This window comes from Mus musculus, chromosome 9, assembly GCF_000001635.26.
Source record: "Mus musculus strain C57BL/6J chromosome 9, GRCm38.p6 C57BL/6J".
Classification (NCBI taxonomy): domain Eukaryota; kingdom Metazoa; phylum Chordata; class Mammalia; order Rodentia; family Muridae; genus Mus; species Mus musculus.
This window is the reverse complement of record NC_000075.6, coordinates 28,216,906-28,230,338: the sequence shown is the minus strand read 5'-3', so window position 1 is coordinate 28,230,338 and position 13,433 is coordinate 28,216,906. Positions and strand designations below refer to the sequence as shown.

General features: G+C 39.4%; 1 protein-coding gene across 3 annotated transcripts in view; it reads right to left on the bottom strand.

Annotated features, from left to right (window-relative positions):
- The window catches only part of Opcml (opioid binding protein/cell adhesion molecule-like), a 1,134,695-nt gene that overhangs the window by 695,072 nt on the left and 426,190 nt on the right, over positions 1-13,433 (bottom strand). The window lies entirely within an intron of this gene.

Here is a 13,433-nt window from a genome sequence, read left to right as displayed (position 1 = left end):
TCACTCCTGAGGAGAGAAGCTAGAGTTTCCTCTATACAGTAAGATTTTTAACAGTGACAAAATTTATGCAAGTTGAAAACTAATAAACAAAATTGTCTTTGTTTGCAGAGAGTATGATGATCCATGTAAATAAAAATTATGTTCCTTCAACCAAAAAGCAAATGCAAATAGATAGGTAGATAGATGGATAGATAGATAGATAGATAGATAGATAGATAGATAGATAGATTAATAAAACAATCCCCAAGAGATTCTCCCAGAAGTGATTTTAGTTTAGCTGTAATATACAAGGTTAACATCAGAAAGTGAATCATGTCTTTCCTGTATACAAATAATAAACAGGAGGAATCTAAGATTAAAACACACTACCCCTTATATCAATGGCCTCTGAAATGAACCGGGTATTGTAAATATGGCACTGGATACTATATCAGAGGAAAGCTATGAAGATGAAAATGAGGACTGTGCACATAGACAGTTAAACCATGCTGTTGGAAAAGAAGACAGCATTTCCTAGATATTAGTCCTTCCCAAACTCCTCTGAATATCCAAAGCAATCCTTCCAAAAATCTCAACAAGTTACTTTGTGGATGTTGAAAACTGATCCCAAAGTCTATATGAAGAGGCACTAGACTCAATGTGACCATGGCAGCCTATAATTCTACCCTTGGAAAGCAGAGGTCATTCCACAGAGCACCAACATAGCCAGCAAGACTAGCCACATCAGCAAGCTCTGAGTGTGAATGAGAGACCCTGCTTCAACTAATATGGTGGAAGTGTGATAGAAATTGATTTCTGACATCAGAGTCAGGCTTCAACAAGCACAAACACATGTACACATGCACCCATATATATGGAAAATTCATATAGACACTCATACATCACACACACACACACACAAGAGGGGGCATAAATAAAATAAAAATAGGTTTGCTAGAAAGCTACAGTTATCAAGATCATAGTATTGGTGAAAGAGTAGATATAGATCAATGAGAAAAAAAAAAAAGAACCCAAAAATAGTCCTAGAAATAGTCTCACACAAGCATAGTCAAATGGCATTTTAGAAAGACAGAGAGAGATGTGATGAGTAAAGACAGTTCTCAGACATCACTTGAACAAATTAGAGAGAGAGAGAGAGAGAGAGAGAGAGAGAGAGAGAGAGAGAGAGAATGAATCTAGGTCCTTACACTTCTCGTGAAGAAGAACTCAAATTATAAGTCTAAGTGGTACACACAGGTACACACAGGTGTAAATCTACTAGGAGATATTGTAGGAAAATCATAGATTACTTGGGGTGTTATTTTTTAAAATATAATGCCAAGAACCAGCCACATGAAAGAGAATAATTGATAAAGTGCCTGCCATTAAAATTCAAAAGTTCTGTGAGCAACATTGTCAAAAGAGTGTGAAAACAAATTTGAAACTCAGACAAAACATTTATAAAGGCCTACTTTATATAGAAAATATATAAAATCTCTCCTTAAAACTCAGTAATTAGATAATAAACATCACTGAAAGAAGTCAAAAGACTGGAACACGGCTGTCACCCAAGTTATGCAGATGGTCTGGGAGTATGAAGGTTAATGTTGACATCATATGCCCGTAGGCAATTGTAAATTAAAATGGAAAACCAATACATACTTATTTGAATGCTAAAGCCCAAAGTACCAACATACAGAGATGAGTATCCATGGATGGTGGAAATATAAGATGACATTTCTATTTGGGAAGACAGAATGGCAATTTCTTGTAAAACTTAATTTCTCTCCATGGCATACCAACACATCCCTTACTATTTACCCTAGATGAACCAGTAACTTCTGCTAAGCTAATGCAAACCTTTGCATACAGAGGTTTAAAGCAGCTTTGTTTATAGTTTGCCAAAATTGAGATGTAACTACACTGCCATTTAGCAGGTAAACGGATAAAGATACTATGATACCTATGTCTGAATGGCATTAGGCAATGTAAAGAAGTGTGTTATTAAGGCAAGAATAAACATGGAGGAAACAAATATTGCTAAATGAAAGAAGACAATCTTATATGACATAGATTATGTTTGCAACTATATGGTATTCTTTAAAAGGCAAACTTATGAAGATAGTAAGTTCTGTGATTGCAGAGAGTGTGTGTGTGTGTGTGTGTGTGTGAGAGAGAGAGAGAGAGAGAGAGAGAGAGAGAGAGAGAGAGAGAGAGAGAGAGAGAAAGATACATAGGTAGATTTTTTAAGACACTGAAATTGTCCTTTCTGTCATAGTAGACTGGTGACATTACATATCCAAATCCATAGAATGCACATAGAATGACCTTGGACTTCTACATAAACCATGAACTTTGGAGGGTAGTGTGACATTGTGGGTTCATCAATTATAAGAAATAAACTACTCTGATTGGGGGATAAAAATAATTGGGTCTCTGCATGTGTGAGATAGAAAATCTGGGAGGAAACCTCTCTATTTTCTGCTCAATTTTGCTATGAACTAAAAATTTCCTGAAAGATTAAAATTTTAAACAACTCTGCAGCCAAGGAGAATTACTTAGGGAACCAGACAATCTCTTAAACATATACTATGCAGGGAGGGGACTCTTCTAAACATTAGTGTGAGTTTAACTTTGCCTATTAAAGTGTGTATATGTGTGTGTGTGTGTGTGTGTGTGTGTGTGTGTGTGTGTGTGTGTGTTGCAGATAGAAACCTTGACATCTCTCTAAATCAGACAAATTGATGGCCATAGAGGATGAACCAGTAGAGGGTAGAGTATTGCTCAGAGCTCACAGTGGAGATCCAGCACATCCTTGGGTAGTTGAGAAAAAGCTGAGCAGAAGCTGCTGAGGAAATGGCCTGTTGGATTATCGTCATAATTTCTCATATTTTAGTGCACAAGTAAGATCTTAATGAGAATAATTTTGATATTTCAAATTAGCAATAAAGCCACATTGTTGTTATATTTAAACGGCAATTTGTGGTTTTCTAAATTAAGCAGGCATTTTAAACATATATCAATCTAGTCTTATTATAGGATCACTGGAGCTCTGTGCACTGAACAACCTTTACACATCATCTGGAACACTTAAACAGAGGGGGAGACTGCTATCACCAAAAATCTACACGGCACATTCAGATTGGTTAAAAAATAAAATCTCAAGTCTCCCTCCATCTTAAAAATTGTTCTCTCTATATTAGAAAGCCTCTGGAAGACTAAGAGACTCAACAATGGTTTGCATTCACTTTTCTGGTTTGTGGCAGATTTTGTGAGAGTTGGATCAAAGGAGGGACAGACATGGAGGTACGGATTTGAATAACAGAAAATCTAAGTGGAAAACAGCAAGGTAAAGATGTTTTCTTCAACAGTAGAGCATTATATTGGAGTAGATATTTTTCACTTTGTATTGTTCCACACAGTGTTCCTTCATAAGACTTTACATGTTGCCATGTTAAAATGAATTTCATTGTGTTCCAATCAATGAATCTCCCTGCTTGCTATCACCTACAGACCTGCCTACCAGCCACAGTCTTGGCTATCCCCCAGTGCCGGGCTGTCATGACGTAAGTTAAAGTCGCTGGTGTCTGTCCAAGTGTTCATTTGAGGTAGCTGGGAAATGTCACCTACCCCCGGATAATTTAAAAATTCCTCACTCTCTCTTTCTCCCCATGCTCTGAAATTACCTCCAGCTTATTTGTCTGGCTAGAGGTTAATGGAACACTAATGATGTTAATGAGCCTTTCACGGGGAAAGTTTTTTCAAGAAAGAGATATAATAGCTGTTTTCCTTCCCTTTTAATCTTTTTCATCATTTAAGAGTTACAGGCTGAGACAATTAGCAAGTTGCACAGAGCTTGGTCTCCCTGCTCAGTCACAGCCCAGTGGGGCAAAAAGCGGGCGCTGATTAGAGAGCTTCTCCTGTCCACAGGTGAGAGAGTGTGGATGGATGGAACATGCCGCTTCCTGCCAGAAGGCACAGTGCTATTCAGGGAGAAAGGGGGAAATTAACAATCTGTTCACGAAGCTCCTCTGTGGCAGATTGACTGAGTGCAGGCGTTACCCAGAATGCAGAAGAACTACCACCACTTGACCCTCCTTCCCTCCATGAGATGGAGATTAGGGAGAAGAGCTGCGAACCTCATAGAGTTTGGAGTCTGATCACCCAAGCATCCAAATATTTAGTTACTTAAAGAGAATTCACTCTACACTCATAGGATTCCAGAGAAAGATGAAGGATTTTTATACGACAAGTTAGTTAGCAATATTTCCCAATTTCTTGGGCATCCTTCCATTCTGTGATGTTTTGGCATGCTGCCTCTTTACGCTTTGAAAGTATACATAGATGCATATGGTAATTAAAACAAGAACTCATAGTGCTGCTGAAATGGAAAAACATTGAAAGTAAAACATGTCCAAGATTTGAGCCAATCTAGATTGTGACTCAGCTGGCATTCCTTTTTATTTTTGGTGAAAAGGCCCAAAATGCCTTCAGCAAATGCCTTAAGAAAACCAGGGCACTCACTCAAGGGGAAGAACTCCGAGAGCAGCATTTCTCTTTTCTCAGATTGTTGATTTCTTTTGTCTCCAAAAGTGGATTTTAATTAAATGAATCATGATTCATAATCAAGGTATAGAGAAAAATACTAAACGCTCAAATCAAAATCAGGAATTGTGGGCACAATTCTCCTAGAAAGGTCATTCTCTGTCAGAACCCAACCATTAATGCCAGCTAACCCAAGGTGTAACACAAAGCAAGATATTAATAGGCCAACATAATTTTGAACAAATTACAGGTTATAGATGTAAAATGGGTTGCTGGGCCCATTAAGAATTTTCTATGTATCTTTAAACTTTATGGTTCTGACAAAGGCCTGGGAAGTCAAAAATCAACCAAAGGTTTGTGGCCAACCTACACTGTGCAGCCCATCTACTTGTGCTTTGGAGAGGTGATGATGGTCCAGATGGAACAGGAAGTGTAGGGCTGTAAATGCAGAGTTAAATGCATGCCTGGAGTAAATAAGATTTAACCACTCATGGTGCGGCATGAAGTACAAGGCTCAAGGGAGAGAAGCGGTTATTCAGATGAAGCTTAGTGGCTAACAAAGGGCATTGCTGAGGAGGCTGTAAAATATAAGTAATGTTAAGATAACAAAACGATATGCAGAGCGGATGTCTACAAGCAGGAGGCAAAGAAAAGATAGGGTTTCAGGATATCCACCAGTGATCCACAGAAATCAGAGCCACTCTGAGTGCCATCGAACATATGGACAGAAATCAGATGAAACTCACCAAAGATAAAAGGCTTGACTTAGATTTATTTGCCCAAATTCAGAAAAAGGTTTAACAAAGGATGGTTAAAAAAAAATGAATGCTGAGATTGAAAGTAAAAAGACTTATTGGCAGAGTTGATTTAGTAGAAGAAAAGAGAAGACTCTAAAAACACCTAGAAGGCAGTTGGCCAGGACAACTAAAATTAGTGTCTCCCCTTCCAGAATGGCTATATAGAAAAATCATTACATTCAGTGTTCAATGGCATCATTTTGGAACGATATTATCCAGATCGATTGCAAAGTTAGCTGAACTGAACCATTCTAATGTTTAAAAATTCTTACTCACAATTTAACAGCATAGTTCCAGTTGTTCAATAGCACACATATACTCTCGAACCCATTTAACAATAATTTTAACAATTTCCTTCATTCAAACACTCATTGGAGTAAAGATGCTTTGTGGACTGTGCAGTTAGATGTCATCATGAACATATTCTCATACTGTCCATTTGGAATCCTAAGCTTCTAGAAGGCAAGTGTTGCACCCACTTAGCAAACTCTGCCACTCTGTGAAAAGTATCCAGCAAATCCATAGCAAAGACTTTCTGCAAGAAATGATGATAGCAACCGAAAATAGTCCCAAAGAATTTATCAAGTGCCTGAGATGGTAACATCAGCACTAAAGCTTTTATGCATATTGCATCCTTGTTTTCTAAAGAAATAACGAACCCCCCAGCAGTGTAAGGAACTACATAATTGTGTAGATGGAGCTTCAATGCTAACAGAAATGTGCTACATCCAGATGGCAAATGGGATGATGGTGGAGCCAGGATGAGGAAGCAACTAATGATACTTCAAATAGCAAACCGCAAAGCAAATGTAAGCACAAATGACATTTCCAGGACCAGACAATGAAGCACATGTCAAAGTCAGCTGCTTGTGTGGGGGGAGGAGGAGACGGAAATAAAAAGTAAATATACACTGCATAAACATAAATATGGATGCATGACACAAATGCAGAAGTACTCTGCACTCGCCGCAGATCTGCCTTCATTCTCCATCTTTTCATCCATCCTCTCCTGGGCCAACTCCACTCAACACAAAATCAACTGTGGACTTCCCACTCCACCAGTGGCACCCATAGCCTCCATCCATTGCCTGATGGGATCATCCAAAACACAGCAAATTTTTCATTCAATAAGCAATAAAACCACCGGTAGTCATGCCTCGTGTTAGGTACCACCATTTGGAAATGGAGGGAAATATAGCTCGGGGAAATAAAATGTCACTTTGTTGTTCATGCAAGGACCAAACTTGAACCTTTTCTCTAGCTTGGTCAGACTAACTTCTCTTCTACACCCAGGAGACTTAAGATAGGTTAAACAACGAGCTCTTTGGGAAGTGGTGGACAAATATATTTAGGTAGGAATGTCAAGGCACATCTATGTAAATGATTAGGTGGTATGTATATTGATTTTAGATTTCTGTTTATATTTTCATTAGAGGCTGTATATCTTCATTGAAAGCTGCTACACTCTGATAAGGGCAAAGGAAAGCACTCTTCAGAACTGCCTGAGTAAATGCTGAGATAATGCTTTTCAGACAGACAAAAGGCCCTTGCTGATTTATGGGGCCATTGCGGTCCTTGTCGGTGCTGCTGGGGCTCCTGATACAACGGGAAGGAGAAACTTCCATCAAAAATGAACATTTCTAGACTTAACCCGTTTATCCAGACAATCTGACAGCCTACCAGAGCCAAATTTTCTATTGATTTGGGCAAGACAGCACGACAATGGGCAGAAAATCTTTTCCTTACTACAATTTCTTAATGCTTTTTCATTATATATGTGCTTTATCTAAGCAATAATAAAGACTCATTGTGACTCAGTTTCCATTTTAGTCTCCTTGCTGCCTGCTAATTCATGATTGCCTGCCACAAAACGCTTTCACATAAGGATGCCATCAGAGCAGAGTGGTGTGCTCTTGACATTGAACATTGGAATCTGTACAACTATTTTGTTACAACTCATTTTAATGTTTATCTATTTTTCCTAATTTTTTTTTTAAATTTCTGATTCGTGGTATACTCAAGACAGAGGGAGGTTTGCTTCAGCTCAGGGAGACATGCCACAACTCTAGCTGAGACCACAGATGGCGTGGGATGGGATGGCTACCTCCTTTCCAGGCTTGTGGTGGCCATTTGTATGCAGCACACCACCCTACACACTCATCAAGATTGTTAAGGGAAAAGGTTCAGGATGCATAAAAGCAGTGCAGAGGAATTATTCTTGTTTATGGCAGGAACAGGTTCACTTTCCATAGAGAGAGGAGTATATTAACAAGAAAGCAGGCCCTGGGAAACACTTCCCTGTTTGATTTCAGACAACTGCAGGGTGCTGCTGTTGATCAGGGTCAATGTATCCTTCCAGGTGGAGTCAAGAGACAAATTTTCTGTGAATTAATATGCAATTCTACTTCCTGTTTTGGTCCTCTGAGGTTGTTATTGTCCTATGTAGCCACCGACTATAAAATCATAGGTATAGAAGTACACAGCCACACAGATGTACTCATCACTGTGAGTTCAAAGCCAGCCTGCTCTACATTGTGAGTTCTAGGTCAGCCAGGGCCAGTAAGACCCTATCTCAAAAAACAAAAACAAAACAAAGCAAAACAAAAATCTACAGACACTTGGCTACATATGTATTTGACTGTCAGACTTTCCCCCATTGTCATGGCTTTCAGAGTTTTGTAAGATTGCATAATGTAAATTCAATTTCCCTACTGAAGTCATACCCAAGAATCTATGGTATTTCAGGGAGAAAAGACCCTTTAGTTCTGAGATAGATAGACCATTCTGCACATTTAAAAAATGTTAAGTTAGCATGGAAGCATTGAGAGTCTAGAGAAAAAGCCACCTTACACATCTGTGATCCACAATTAGCCTTTGCTGAGTCATCTGACTTTTTCTCAACCTCCATCAATTAACTCTTTTATTGATTAAGTACAAATATATCACACAAGCTAAGTCCCAATGAGACAGATACCATATTTAGTTACTTTGGATATCTCTAAAGACAGCACTTTACAAACTACAGGTAATCAAAAATACATTAAATGTATAATAAAACATACTCTCTTAACCACATCAGGCAGGAATAGTCTGGCTAAGTGTTTCCCACATCCCTATGTGCTAGAAGCCTTGCAAGTATACTGCTTAAGGCTCTTTTCAAGCCTCAAAGCTCCATCAATACTCATGGTCTAAGTTGATCACTTCAAAACAAGCCTGACTCTCCTCTCTTACCCTTCTGCCCTCAACCTTCTCTTATCTCCCCGGATAGCCTGGTGTTGTTTTCTGTTGGAATCAATTGGGTTTTGCTGCTCCCCAAATGTCCCATCTATGTTCTCTGGTCTTTTCTTGTTTCTCTTTATCTCCTTTCTTTTTCTCACTTCTCATTATTTTCTTTCATAATATCAAAAAGTCTGCTGTGGGATCAGCATCCCTGGCAGTCTGACCTCCTTGACATTGCCCCTGGACTCCACCATGAATTTACCCTGCCAGAAAGCATTGTTGAGCTCTGGAAAATCAAACCCAGAATGGGAGACATGAGTCACTGTATTTGAGAATAGAACGCCAGGGTTTATGTGATCTAATATTCTATTCAAAGCAGAAGAAAATGAGAGAGAAGCAGAAACTAAACAGAATGCATAGTATTTAAGCTCAGGATGACTGGAGCCAAGGAATTCTCAACCCAGGGAAATTTTCCTCTTGGTTTGTAGTGTGAGAAATATCTGGAGACATTTTTGCTTAGCATGACCTGAGTTCAAGATGGTACTAGAGTTCAGGATGGTACTTGGGTTCTAGTGAGTAGTAGCCAGAAAAGCCAGCCATCCTAGAGTACACAGGTATCAATGGTGATAAGATTGAAAAGCTTTATCTCAGCCCATTAAGGCAACATAAAACCAACAGCCAAGGATGGAGTGAAAAAGAATATATTTTTGCATTTGGGCTTCTGGAGCGTATGGGCCACAGAGCAGGGCATTAGTGTGATGGAGGCTCTTACTAGTAGTGAGTACATGACAATGCTTAGATATCACTGAACAGCCTTGATAGGTGGAAAGTCTTTCTTCATAAAGTGCAGGAAAGACCACTCTTGTAACACATAGCACCATCTTGGGAAATGTAGGGTTGTATTACTTCGTCTCTGAGTGCTTGTCAGGGGTTAGAGAGCATTGCAAGAAGAACTACAAGAACTTCAACCCATCAAATGGGTCGCCATGTTCATGAAGAAAGCAACCTCAGTCTCTTAAAGTCAGATTTACATTCTGTTATGTGACCTAGATGAAGCTGTGGTTTCTGTGTTCTATGTTCTTCTGTCAAGTGATACAACTCCTTCCACCTAAATGCTTGCAGCCTCTGATGCTAAGAATCTCCAGCATTCTTTTTCTGTCCTGGATACCTTCCCCTTGCCTCTAAGAGTCAGGTGACAAACAAGCCATGAAATACCATGACACACCAAGCACTGGAGTGTTGTCTAGGATGTGAATGAGCAAAGGAGGCAGCGATCTATGAGACACAGGATAACTGGAGAAATGGGTATGACTGAGCTACTAAAGATTAGGACTACATCTTGCCATTTATTAATTCAGTGTGGTTAAAAAGCTTTTTAAATGTTCCTGGTTCTCAATTTTCTCATTTTTGAGATGAAAATGATAGGAATGATGGCTATCTATATTGTTGTTGTTAGGCAAAACTCATATATTATGAACATAAGTTGCCCCCAAGATAAATATATGAGTGCAGATGATACCAGTTGCTTTCTGAATGTAGGGAACATTTCTAGCCTCCCTAAGCCAATCTGTTCTTTCTGGATAATAGAATTGATTCTGGCATTGTTTAGGGGAAAATATACTTAAATCTGGGCATGTGAGAGGAATGCACAAACACACTGGAACCCCAGCAGACTCATCTTGTGTCATTTTCAATATCTGAGGGAAAAAATGTCACTTGCACACTGCTGCTGGCACCATCTACTCTGGCTCCATGGGTCACCTCAATGTGATTTAGACTAAAACAATGAAACTCCAGAATAGTGTTCTTTTTCTCTTGCTTCTGTCTGAGAGAGAGAGGTTTTCTGAGACTACAATTCTGTTGTCTTCACTCTCAATGAGGTCACTGGGCTCTTTGTCTTGGCACATTCCCCCATCTTAGTTAGTACAGGACTGTTTCAACATCAGCTCTCTCATTAGTTCTATTGGTTTCAAGGGCCCTATGGACCCTCTAAATGTAATGTTTAACACCCATGAGAAAATGAGTCTTTCTGATGGGTCTTTCATCATCTCTTCCCATCTGGAGCTCCCTTTAAACTCACAGATCCCACCTGCTAAGAAAACAATGAACTCCAGTGACTTTTCTTTGTGCGCAGACAGAACTCCCATAAAATAAAGCTGGTATCAGAAGAAGCAATTCCTGGTTGTTGTTGGTGTGGGCAGGCTGATCCTGTATGGATGATACTGGTCCTACCATTTTCTGGGAGTTTCACTGAGATTTGATATTTCCACCTTTGATTGGCACCTGTTAATAACCCCAAAGATGGGTACAGGATGCTTATACTGTAAGCCAGAGTTATCTATGACTTTATTTTCCATCAGCTTTGTCATTCAAGGGCAGTAGAAAAGGATATTATTATTTTTCTTAAAATGCTGTTATGGCTTCACAGACACGGGACTGAGGAAATGGTCCTGTGTCTGCTTTCATGATGATGCTCGGGAAAGATTATGCCAGGATTGTTTGCAATATTCAAAGAATTCATTCGTGAGGTTTATTACCTCCGTATTGATGCATGACAGCCATCATGGTGACAATGCTGTTTGTTCCTTATATTAATCTGGGCAGTACCATTCAAATCATATAATGCATATATACATATATATATATATATATATATATATATATATATATATATATGAAATAAATAAGATTCTGACCTTGAAGTTCAGTGACTTTTTACTGATAAAGGGGGGGGTGCTAGAAGAAACAAAATACCTATTAGTCACTTGAAAAAAAATAATACCTAAAAATTAATGTTGACATTAAAGAAAATCAGTCATCGTGGTGCTCAGTGTGTAAAAGAACTGAGTGGTAACTGAATAAAATTCAAAACAACCTAGCAAATAAAATCTGATCCATCTCCATTTTCCCCAAATCATAAAATCTGTGACTTATTTTCTAGGTGTGAGCAAGGAAAGGCATCCGTGTGCTTCCTCCTTTCACAGATGAGAGAATAAAGTTGGAGAGCTAGGAGTGAGAAGCCAAGTGAGCCAACAAGCCTACTTGTTTGCCCAATTTTCTCTGTGTATGAATGCCAGAGGCATAGCCATGCTCGCCTGAAGCAGGAAAATGTCGTCCCTGTCTCATGCTGTATCACCGTGATATATCCTTTTGCTGTAGTCTGTAATGTGTCACCAGCCCTTACAAAGTCAGTGCCAAGAGTGTGCAAGTTAGGAGACACAGGGGACTATAATTACATTGTCCTCAAGGAAGAGCAAACTGCCCTTTGGGCAATTTCCCTGTGACTGCCCCTGCCATCGGCTCCAAGGAGGGGTGTGATGACATCTGTCTTCTTGGTACACAGGCCAAATTTAGGCAGGATCTGGTAGTTACAATTTACACCTGCCATTTCTGAACACTGTGAAATAAGCCAAATGCATTTGAAAATGACTTATTTAAAGCTCAGTGACAGAGCTGGGTTTGCTCATAGTCATCATGTGAAAATGGTCTTTCTATTCTGTCCTTCCCCAGAGAGACAGTGGACCTATGAAGAGCTGTCCCACCTCTTTCCATCTGCCTATCAGGCTGTAGGGATGGCTGGCCGCTTGCCACCCATTCTTTCTCCTGTCCTTGGGATTAGCTGTTGCTTGCCACCCATTCTTTCTCCTGTCCTTGGGATTAGCTGTTAGCTGGAATGTGGATTGTTTTTGTGCTTCACTAAAAGAGTCCTTAAAACCCATCAAGAAATCAGCATTTCATTCTCCATTTTCTTAAGCAGGAATTTAGACCTCAAACTTTGAAACTTGCACAGAAAAGGAACAAGGAGAAAGAAAAGAGAAAGAACAGGACCAGGACCATGTCTGTCTTGTAAATAGTTTCTTGCATGAACAACATAATCTCATTCTTGAAACACAATAAACTCCAAAGATAGTGCGTATCTTAGCATGTAAACAAGGAACTTGAATCAAGCCTAAAGCCAAATCCTGGCAGCGCACACTAATATCCCCTACAGCGAATGGATAGCACAATTTTAATACCACACAGGAGCAATAGAGTGAACAGACTCCAAATAATTGAGGATATTCCTTAGTTTTTAGCACACAGAAAATTTACAGATGCTTGATGGCAACTGCATGCTCTGACCTCTGAGTGCCACACACATTCTGCCTTCTGGATGCTTTCCTCATTAGAATGGAGGTGAAGGTATGGCCATCCATTATGAAAGTATCATCGCTGTAAAACAAGCAGGAGGACTACAGATCAAGCTGGGAGCACGATGGGAGTCCAGGCCCTTTGGGAAAAAGGCCACAGTAGGACCTGCTTTTTTTTTTTTTTTTAAATAGTCTCCCAGGTGGTTGTTTTTAATAAACAGAGCTCAAGAAAAAAAAAGAATCCCTACTATGTATAGTTGCTAAAGGATTTCTACATCTAGTCATCTTACTGCTTTCAGAAATCTGGTCCCAAGGACTGCTGTCTCCAGAGTCCTGTTCCCATCATGGGACTTTCCTTGGATTTCTTGCTCTGCTTAAACATCTATCAGCTGTCTATAGTGGGACTGCTCTCTGTGCCTCCAGCAGACTCCTCCTCCTTCCTGGTGCCAATGAATGGACACAACACTGTTCTAGTTGCTCTTACAAAAATCCCAGAGCTATTCTGATTCCTTATTGCATTCCTTCTTTCTTGTCCTTTCACCTTTTCTTTCTCCTTCCCTCCTTCCCTTCTTTCTTTCCTTTCTTCTTTCTTTCCTTCTTTTCTAATATCATTTTTGTCCATTGAAATCTCATTGGTTCTGACTTCATGATATATCCAAAATTGAGTATATATTGTTACCCACTACCTTCACAAGGCACAGATATTTCTATTTAACACTCCAAAACTACAACACAGAATGATGTTTGGCACAGATCTGGTATT